Raw genomic sequence first — 10,302 nt, forward strand, 5'->3', positions numbered from 1 at the left:
CCACACTTGGGGGGGTCCGAAAACCAGTCAGGTTTAACCCTAACCCTAACATGTCACCCATTGAGCATGTTTGGGATGCTCTGGATCGGCGTATACGACAGCGTGTTCCAGTTCCTGCCAATATCCAGCAACTTTGCACAGCCATTGAAGAGGAGTGGACCAACATTCCACAGGCCACAATCAACAACCTGATCAACTCTATGCGAAGGAGATGTGTTGCACTGCGTGAGGCAAATGGTGGTCACACCAGATACTGACTGGTTTTCGGACCCCCCCCCCCCAATAAAGCAAAACTGCACGTTTCAGAGTGGCCTTTTATTGTGGCCAGCCTAAGGCACACCTGTGCAATAATCATGCTGTCTAATCAGCATCTTGATATGCCGCACCTGTGAGGTGGGATGGATTATCTCGGCAAAGGAGAAGTGCTCACTATCACAGATTTTTTCAGATTTGTGAACAATATTTGAGAGAAATGGTTATTTTGTGTATATAGAAAATGTTTTAGATCTTTGAGTTCATCTCATGAAAAATGGGAGCAAAAACAAAAGTGTTGCATTTATATTTTTGTTCAGTGTATTTAAAGAGTTGATATGGCCAGACCTTTTTCTTTCGTCCTACTGTTTTATTGCCTAATAAACATCCCTAATGAACCGCTTTCCTCTCTGTCAGGCGGAGGAGATGAAGAAGCGCCTTTATCGCCTCGACCGAATCGAGAATGGTCTCCAGAACTTCCTGTACGAGGACCAGATCCGCGCCCTGTCCCTCTCCAAGCGCTCCCGCCGTGCCGTCTGGGCTCCAGAGACTATCATGAAGGCTCGGAAGATCCGCTGCGCTGTCGGCACGAAAGGCTACGAGTACCTGAGGGAGGTGGGGTACCCTCTGCCCTCCTACAGAACTCTGTGTAACCGCCTGGAGACTAAAATCATGGTGACCACGGACATGAGCTGCGAGGAGCTGGCCGAGCTGGGCCTGGGGCTCATGGCCGCCTGCGATAGCCCCACGGAGGGGGGCGGGGACAATGATGAGGAGGAACTCATAGGGGGTCTTTCCTGAGGGGGCAGTTTGCATGACTGTAAACAAGCGAAGAAGCTGCTGTTTCTGTAGATGTGACTTCAAGTTGGGAACAATGTGCTTCATTCATGAAAGACTGAAGCATCAGTTGAATGTATGCTTTGCTTCAGTGACTGTACCACTAAAAGTCTGTTGGGGACTAAGAATAGGCATGGGATGATATTAGAGCTGCAACGATTTTCAGCCTCTTTAAACTGACTTTCTGATTTTCTGATTCATAATATTCAAGTGAACATGCCCGGCTTTGAGCCTTCCACACTAGACATGTAAAGACCCTTGAATCTGAAAAGGTTGCAGGTGACCAAACCATGAATTGAGCAACATAAATGGGGGATTTATTGCTAATATAATAATTTTTAGTTGCAGCCTAGATGATATGAAATTCTCTTGTCAATTATCCTTGCCCAAAAACTAATCCCAAAATGAATTACAGATCTACTAAAAGATATTAGAATCAGTTTATATCATCAATTATTTATCAAATATCTTGAAAGCATCACACATTGGACAAACACGTCAATTTGACCCCATTCAATGTTTAACGTATCGAAAAAATGGTTCACATTATTTTGTTTGCTTAGTATTTCATGACGTTTCCTAATTTAGTGAGGACTAAGGGGTAAACATAAAATAAACATGAAGATATTTTTTTAAATGTCCTGTATGCACTTTGTACGCATCGGTGTTCCTTGGGGTCAATTTGACCCCAGGATGTTTTAGTAGTGTAAAACATGTAAAAATGTCAAAATGTTACACATATTTGTTTTGATTGTGTAGGATGATACCGAGGTGACTATTACATGCAAATGTATCATTGTAAAAACAAAACTACCCTTTGCTTTAGTTATTGGTCCTTTAACAACATCAAAAAGATACTTTACTTTAACAGTTATTTCAGTCAGTGAGATTTTATGGTATTATATATTTTCGATATTCACATAATAGGAGCTCTGGATGTGTAAAGGGGTCTGTGGGGGGGAAGGTTGGGGTAATGTTTTTATTTAAATGGTTATTTAGGTAGTCAACTAAGACACCTAAAGCACCAGTGGAATATGATCATTGTCTTGAGTTTTAAACTACTGGGGTCAAATTGACCCCAGCGGATAAAGGGTGTAAAGTAAATCTGAGGATAACATAAGGGTTAAGAATATTAACACCCTATAAATGTTGTCTGGTCTACATTAACATTTAAAGGAATAATTAAAGGATCAAAGGTCCAAATACTAGACAAGTTCTTCACTTGAAGTCCAGAAATCCCAAAGTATGTTGTTTTTTAGACAGTGAGCCGACTGTGTCTAGACAGAAATTAAAAATAATAATACTATTTTTTCCAAATCATGTCATATATGTTGTCGCATTTACAGAGAGAGGAATCTCTGCGATAGACTCTTCTGTTTGCTTCTGTGTACGTAGTCCAAATCTAATCATTGTTTCTTTGTGTAGCAGATTCCAAGGGAAGGAAAAAGAGTTTACACAGAACCCACATGAACTTTACCCTGGACTATAATGAATGTATACCGTAGAAAACCAGACGATAAGAGATGAGAGACCTCATCCCTGACTTTAACACAAACAATTCAACAGTCTCGTCAAGCTTCTCCTAAATGAATGGAATATTATTAAAGGTCCTATATCAGATGATTTGTTATAAAGTACATCCTCACTCCAAACTGAAAACAGTCTTTGACAAAGCTTCACTCTCAGCTTTTCAATCATTTACCAATGATATGTAACTGAATTCACACACTTTCATGGCCAAAATAAGTGTCTGTATTTTTCCCCAAAATACATTCATGGCAGGGTAGAAAAGCCTTTGAATCCCATCATGAGTCACTGAAACCCTATAATGAAACCCATGCCAATACAATTATGTTCATAGAAGACTGGTGCCGCCAGTATGAAATAGTTTAAGAAACTCTTCAAACTAAAGATGACTAATATAAAGATTTGAGAATGAGTAACAAAGGCAGTTTCTTTGAGGTGAACTAAACACTTGAATAAATACCAGTTTAAAAAGTCCAGCATTCAAAAATGAATTCAGTAAAAGTACACATTTTCCACAAAGCTCTATTTCAGAATAATATATGTTGTATCACTGTAATATACATTGGAGCATTCATTTTTTTCATTACAAATTGCATAATATAACATTTGGAGCGGGTAAAGGAGGAATTTTCTTTTTCATTTTAAAAAACAATATATGCACTGCCGGATAGCTTCTGAATTTAACCAAGGGATCAATAACGGATCAACTGGGTGGAAGTAGCTTAGTCTTTATTGAGTCAGCTTAGGAAGGTTGGCTGGCTCAAGTCCCTTTGAGACTTTGAGAATACCAGTACACCTCTTGGCACATGCCGAGTTTCCACTGAGCAAAGCATTGGACCCCTATACTAGAGGGTCTGGAAAAGCCCGCTGACATACAGTTTTCTTCTATAGAACGCAGGATACACGCAGGATCTAAATGTGTTTGCGGTGCTTTATGTGTGACAACTGAAAGTGGATGATTTTTGTATCACATTATACAACAGAAGTTAGGTAATAAATACAGCAGTTTTAAAACCAGTAGATGATAAGAAAAAATCCATAAACACTCCTATTTACTCTAGCACAAATGATCTGTAACTGTATTCAGAGAGTTGAATGAACCTAGTGTTTCCACAGGCTTAGTGACAAAAAGAACTGCGATCTACTAGAAGTTTTGTTTTTATTACCAGGCAGCCCTACATCCATGATGAAGCTGCTGACTACTTAAGATCATTTCCTGCTGAAATACACATTTAGTGGACAATTTATCAGGTAACCATACAATGAAATGAAATCCAATACACTTTTTATGTCTAGTGTTCAGATCTTGATATATTATAAATAAATTATATATGTTAGCCTTGAGGTAGCCCAATAGTAACTGTTTTTCTGGACGGCATTATATTGACATTGTTAATTCTAATAATGAACAGCCCTCTTGTATGTCAAAAGGCAGGACAAAAAATAGAAACAGCTCTTACTGTAATGTAGTCCAGTGAAACACTCCCTTTATAAATATGACCTCAAGATTAAACACATTTTTACCCTTTTTTGCCAATTACATAAACACTATGGGCCTTGAAAAAATGCCAATGTTGTAGCTAATACAGAGGCAATAAAAAGAAGCCTAAATATATTAGCCTTATAAGAAAAAAATTACTTTAGCGGCTTACAGTGAGCAAGGTGTCAGCTGGCGGCGAGCCAAAAGGAACAACGAAATCATAGCTGTTATAAAACAAAAATAATTCAAGAATTGCATAATGCCACGATAATAAATGTGTCTTTTCCCTTTAAGAACTCAGTGACTAGAGTGACTTTTAAGCTACATGGCCAATGTTTTTAAAAGTGTTACTAGGCTTATTGTTTCAGTTCAGGTTACATCGTCAACATTTGATTTGGTGTCAAACCATCTCTGTTTATGGATATGAACTGTTCCTAAAAATAAAATGAACTGCACACAATCTGCTTCCACACTAACAACTTTAAAGGACATAAAAATATCTCTGTCCTGGAGTTGTAATTGTCCTTTAATCCACGGTTTACTGAACTCCACTGCGATGTGTGTGTGTGTGTGTGTGTGTGTGTGTGTGTGTGTGTGTGTGTGTGTGTGTGTGTGTGTGTGTGTGTGACAGTCGGCGGAAGGAAACGTCAACCTCTGCCGCGCGCGGTCACGCCCCCTTTCTCTGTACACCGCAGACTCCGTCCGACACACACACGTTCAATCTCACACACACATACACACACTTTACTTTAACTACGCACAGCAAAGACACACAGAAGACCAGGGAGAAATACTCTTTTCTGCAATATTACTCGGTTCTACCTGAATGTGAAGCGACAACACTGAACGACAACGCCAACCGGTGAGTAGTCTCTTCTTTCGCGCATTTACTGGGCACTCATATGGTTTGGAACGGTTGAATGGAAAATAATTTCATGAAAGCAACATGTAAAACGAGTTGTCGCGCAGCACACACATCCTCAATGCTTAAAAAGTCAGTCAAAGGCATAATTTGTCGCGAAATTCTGTATCGTAACATTTCTGCACACAACTTGGGAAAATATCAACAAGCCAATCCATCCTTCTGAATGCTCTCTCAATGTGATGTAGGAGCGCACTATGCTGATATATTTTGTATTTGTATTATATTTCCGCTTGACTGATGCGATATTATGCATTATGATGGACATGTAGAAACTCCAGGATGATACAGTGTCTAATGTCTGTCCATAGTATGACTCTACCGGCTTTATTATATTTGCAGTAAGGTAGTATAAATATATGTGAAGTAATAGTTAAATAATTTTATGGAAGCTCAGTAGCATAGTAGCATAGTATTGTGAACATTTGCATCTTGAACAATGTTAAACGGACCGTTCAGTGATTTCCAAAGTGGATCTTGAGACCACCAGAGGCTTCAAGGGGGAACTCACTATAAGAGTTGTTTAATTTTACAAGTTGTTTTTAGTGGTTAGCAGAATGACTGTGCATGACTGGTGATTGCAGGTTCCACCCAGTTGCCCATCCACCTACTGTAAACAGCTAAAATCTTGAAACTAGCCCAACATGGCATGTATAGCAGCAAGAATTGACAGTTGTCCTGTAAATGCTCATCAAAAGGTACAACGAGAAACTATTTCTGGCTTCCAGTGACAAATAAATCTTTGAAAACATTATCATGCAATTTCCTGTTGGGCTACCAGATCCTGGTTGAGGTTGATCCTGTTAAACAAACACAATGAAAAGGTGTGCCCACATTTAAAGTTGCTGGCACTTACTGAAGTTGCCTTGAGGACAGTTTGTTTCACTTGTGTCCATGTTACTTTCTTTGTGAGGATATTATGATTATTTAAATCAACTTTTTGGATGTGTGTGGCTTGGAATTGTTGCCAACATTGACATTGGTTGTGCCATTTCCTTTGAGAATACATTTATATTTCTGCATTTTAATGACATTTACTGGCATCTTTACAGCAGAAATGAAAACATACCAGTCAAACAACATGCCACTCCTATGAAAGAGATAAACACCAACGGCTTCATGCAGAGACATTAAGGTGCAGGAAAACACAAACAACAACTGTACACGTTTTGGAAACATAGCACTATATCATCATTGGCTAAGCTGTTCCCAGCTGACTAAAATAGAGCGGACCTTTAGCTGATGAGTTCCCCTTTGTATGCAGCAAAGTTCCAAAAACGTTGTGATGACAGACAACTGAGAAGCATGTCGGTGTGAGGATGCCACCTCAGTAACACTCTGCTGTTTGGGGGTTCTCAAGGCAATGGTGGCTTAGAAATCGTGCAGTGGCCGATGCTAACTTATATACACTTTTGATTGTAAAGAATAACTTTTGTTCAAATATAATTAAATGACCAAAAGAGAAAAAAAACATTCCAAAAACCTGCTGACAATAGAGTGGTATTGAACTGCCTTAGCTAGCAGAGAGTTAGCAGCAACTAGTCATTAAGCCAGGTTCAATGCCAAGATGAATGGTGTTCTCATCTGTCATTGTAGGTGATAAGCAAAGAATAATGTTGCAGGACCTCTCTGCATAAGGTCAACCATTTATCATCAATGTGTCTGCCGAGCAATTTGAGTAGCTCCCTGAAGACAAACAAAACTAAGTCAATACTCATTCAGACATATCTGAATGAATGAGGCTTTTCACATGACTTTTTTTTAATCTGATACCCACAAAGGAAACTACAAGGTTTATCTTGATTTGAACAGCTCTGCCAGTGGCCTCACTATCCATTAACTGCCTCAGCATACGAAGGGTGTTGAGGGAACACAAAGAGGGACTGCCACATTTCAATGACCAGAGATTGTGCCAATGACAGTTGCTGTGGCTTTTCTGAAATATGGAGCAGGGTGTCTCGGGGGCACATATAGATAGCAAATGTGATTCCAGCTGGCGCTCTGGCATCTAAGTCTTAATGATAGGGTTGTTGATTGAGTGTTTCTTCTCGTACACTTTGAGCTGTGTATCAAGTTGCGTGACCATTGTTGATCAGAGCTACTTTTGCCATTACATGAAATAAACAGCTGATAAGGATTAAACAGCTGTCACTCCAAACCCAGAGGGGTGCTCTTAATCGTGTGTGTTGAACTTACATCCATGTAAAGTGCATCATCAGTTTAATTTAGTTTTACTAAATCAAACACATCTATTCACCATTCTGTGTTTTCAATGATAAAGAGCTGCTATTCTAGTTTTGAAAGTTGTTCCTACTATAACTGTGTTGTTCCTGGTTCCAAAGTGTCCATTACGATACCAGTCGAACAAGTTTGGGAGGATATATTTGTGAGAAGGGATTTTCTTTGGTAAGAAATCATTACGTATTGCAGACTCGTACACTAGCATTGGCTAATCAATAATCACATAATTAACTAACTTAGAACGAAACCCCCGGGGACAGGAAGTCTGGACTTTAAACCAGGAAAGATGTTGATTTTTTCTTGATACGGCAATCATTGACCTTATCAGAATCAAAATATTTGAAAATGAGCAATTGGTTCCACTGCCTGTTTCTAAAGCTCGGATAGGTGCAATGATAATTGATACTGTTGGTACTTGTCAATGTCTCTAGATATGTGAATGTAGCCCTGTCAATACGATGTCCTTTTGTGTTATCTGTTGTTTAATGTTCATGTTGTAACCTACTTGCTGCCATGTTGGACAGGTCTCCCTTGAAAAAGAGATTGATGATCTCAATGGGACCATCTGGTTAAATAAAGGTTTAAAATGTAACCATGCCTTGTTAACTGTTTATAAATTTCATCTCGGTTCTCAGTGTAAGTGCTTTCTGTTATAGGCTGTCTCTACTCAGTTGCTCTCTCCTAAAGTCTTTCGACTCTGCTTTCTTTGGGTTTGTCGACACTTTTTCTTCCTTCCGTTATCACTACCCGTAGGTTCGTCCTTGGGCGCAAAAGTAAATCAGAGACTAGTAAACGTATCTCTCGACAAGATACAGTCAGTAGCGGACGAAACTCGGGTTGTTGAATATTTAGGTTGTCTATCTCCAAGTAGTCATGTTATGCAAACATATGTGACCGCGCTCCCTATATCATTTAGTGATGTTGTTACTCCTGTAGCGCTTATTACTTAGCTTACTTTTCGTGGTGTGTCAAAGATTTATTCCGACTTGTATCTGTCATACTGAACATAAAATGGAAATTTCAGCAGAGAGGACAGTAGAAGAAATGTATTATTGAGTATGTACATGCACAGGAATTAGAGATTTCGTGTTAGGAACTAAACTTATATGACCAGTAAATTTGCACATTGTGATGTGGGTTGAAGTCATATTGTCGCAACGTTTTCACTTCTATGCATTGTTATACACCAAAATTTATATAACTCGTGTTTGGAGCTGATTGTGAGCTAGTAAAAATTCCTTCGTCACTTTTGCAAGTACCCATATTCCGACAGTCTATGTTAGGTTTCATGGCTTTGTACATTTCACAAATCTCCTTTAGTATTCTGGCAATAATCACATCAGTGACGAACCATCTAGTTTCACTCTATGTAATTTTCAGTGGTGCTGTATAGCCCTTATAAATAAACTAGACATCCGATGACCTGCTATCATTAACGTACAGACAGTTACGACACTCTAGTGACCGAAGATCTTCTCTACGGACTGAAACTTTACTTCCGACGTCAGCTCTCGGAGCGTCCTACTCCCCAACAAAGTTGAAGTTCTCTCTCTCCTCACACAAGCGCAAGGGCTGAGCAGGATATCGTACCATTCAACCGGACAGGTCTCTGCCAGGTGTCCCGTCCAACTAGCGAGACCTATCACGAGCACGCGCCCATGCCCCATTTACGGCCCTAGTTTAGTAACCATGAAAGTAAATACCTCTCAGGAGATGTGCCCTGAAACCCTTCGTCTCTCTTTAGAACGGATGATGTGTACTACCCTAAAATTTTTTGGCCGCGTGCGATAGTGTACCACCTAGGGGTCACATCGTAGGATTGTATTGATAAAACCTCTTAGGACTTTACCTAGAAGGGGTCGGAGTGAGGAGGAGCACGATATACTTGAAAGGGTGAGGACCGTCAAAGCAACAAAGACCGTAAAGTCTCTTTATTAAAGGACTGCTCAGCATTCGGCGTGTCTGCAACTACAGTCTGATTGAGACGTGTAAAATTCTTTTACCTCTAAGTCTACACGAGGACGGGTTCATGTACCATCTGAGTGCCATTTGTATTTATGTACATGCTTGGAAGGATTAAAACGAAATATAGCTCTTCTCGCTTCTACCCGAAAAATACACTTTTAAATGACCGAATAGATTGTAAAAGACATTACGTTATGTGGGTTTTTTACCGCCTCTTACCAGAACTAACCCTTCAGTCTCTTTGGCCAAGACATATCGTTCCTTTTCGAAGTGTTTCGAGTCTCCAAATGGGTCGGTTTCCGATTGCAAGGTAATGCTATGCTATGAGTGTTTATGAAAGATAACGGAGGGGCATTCCTTTAAATCTTAAGACCAGAGGCAGGACGTCAAAGAACGTGATGACATGTTGTATTATGTTTTTTGTATTATTTGTAATTTTATGTATGTCTTTTATATTTACGTGAGACTTGTGCAAACGTGTTTGTGTTTTATTGGTTCCGGTGGTTTAGTCTGTTACGTGGTTATGATACGGTATGTCTTGTTGTGTGAAGTTTGTTATTGTAATCTTAACTATTATTGTTTTGTTATATTTCTATGCCTAGTTGAGTATTTAAGCTATATAATTGTATGTTTGTTGTATAATAGTCCACTCTTAAATTCCTAAAGCTTATCGTAATAAGTGAGTCGTTTATATATATCGGCTATCTTTGAGCGATTTCTGGCTACTATTGGTCGTGGTGAGGTTGCGACACGCAGCCGTCGTGATTTTAGTGGGTCTAATAGTCGGAGAGATTTCCGACACCATTCGAGCTAGAAATTTAGTGATGTGATGAGCTAATACTCGTTGTTTTTGCCTCAATCGACTGTGTGGTACGTGAGGTGTGCACAGAGTGATCTGAACCACAACACTCCTGAAGATCAAGTGACAGGACTACTATGACGAAAGAATGAAATTATGTGAGTTGTGATTGTAGTGAAATAGTTTATGGTTTGGTATTGGTAACACATTACGGTGGTTAACTTCAACGTAAAGATAAAGACTATAATGTAGAAGAGTTGAAAAGAGAATTAGGATACT

The sequence above is a fragment of the Notothenia coriiceps genome, unplaced genomic scaffold, assembly GCF_000735185.1.
Source record: "Notothenia coriiceps isolate Sejong01 unplaced genomic scaffold, NC01 NC01_scaffold00004052, whole genome shotgun sequence".
Classification (NCBI taxonomy): Eukaryota; Metazoa; Chordata; class Actinopteri; order Perciformes; family Nototheniidae; genus Notothenia; species Notothenia coriiceps.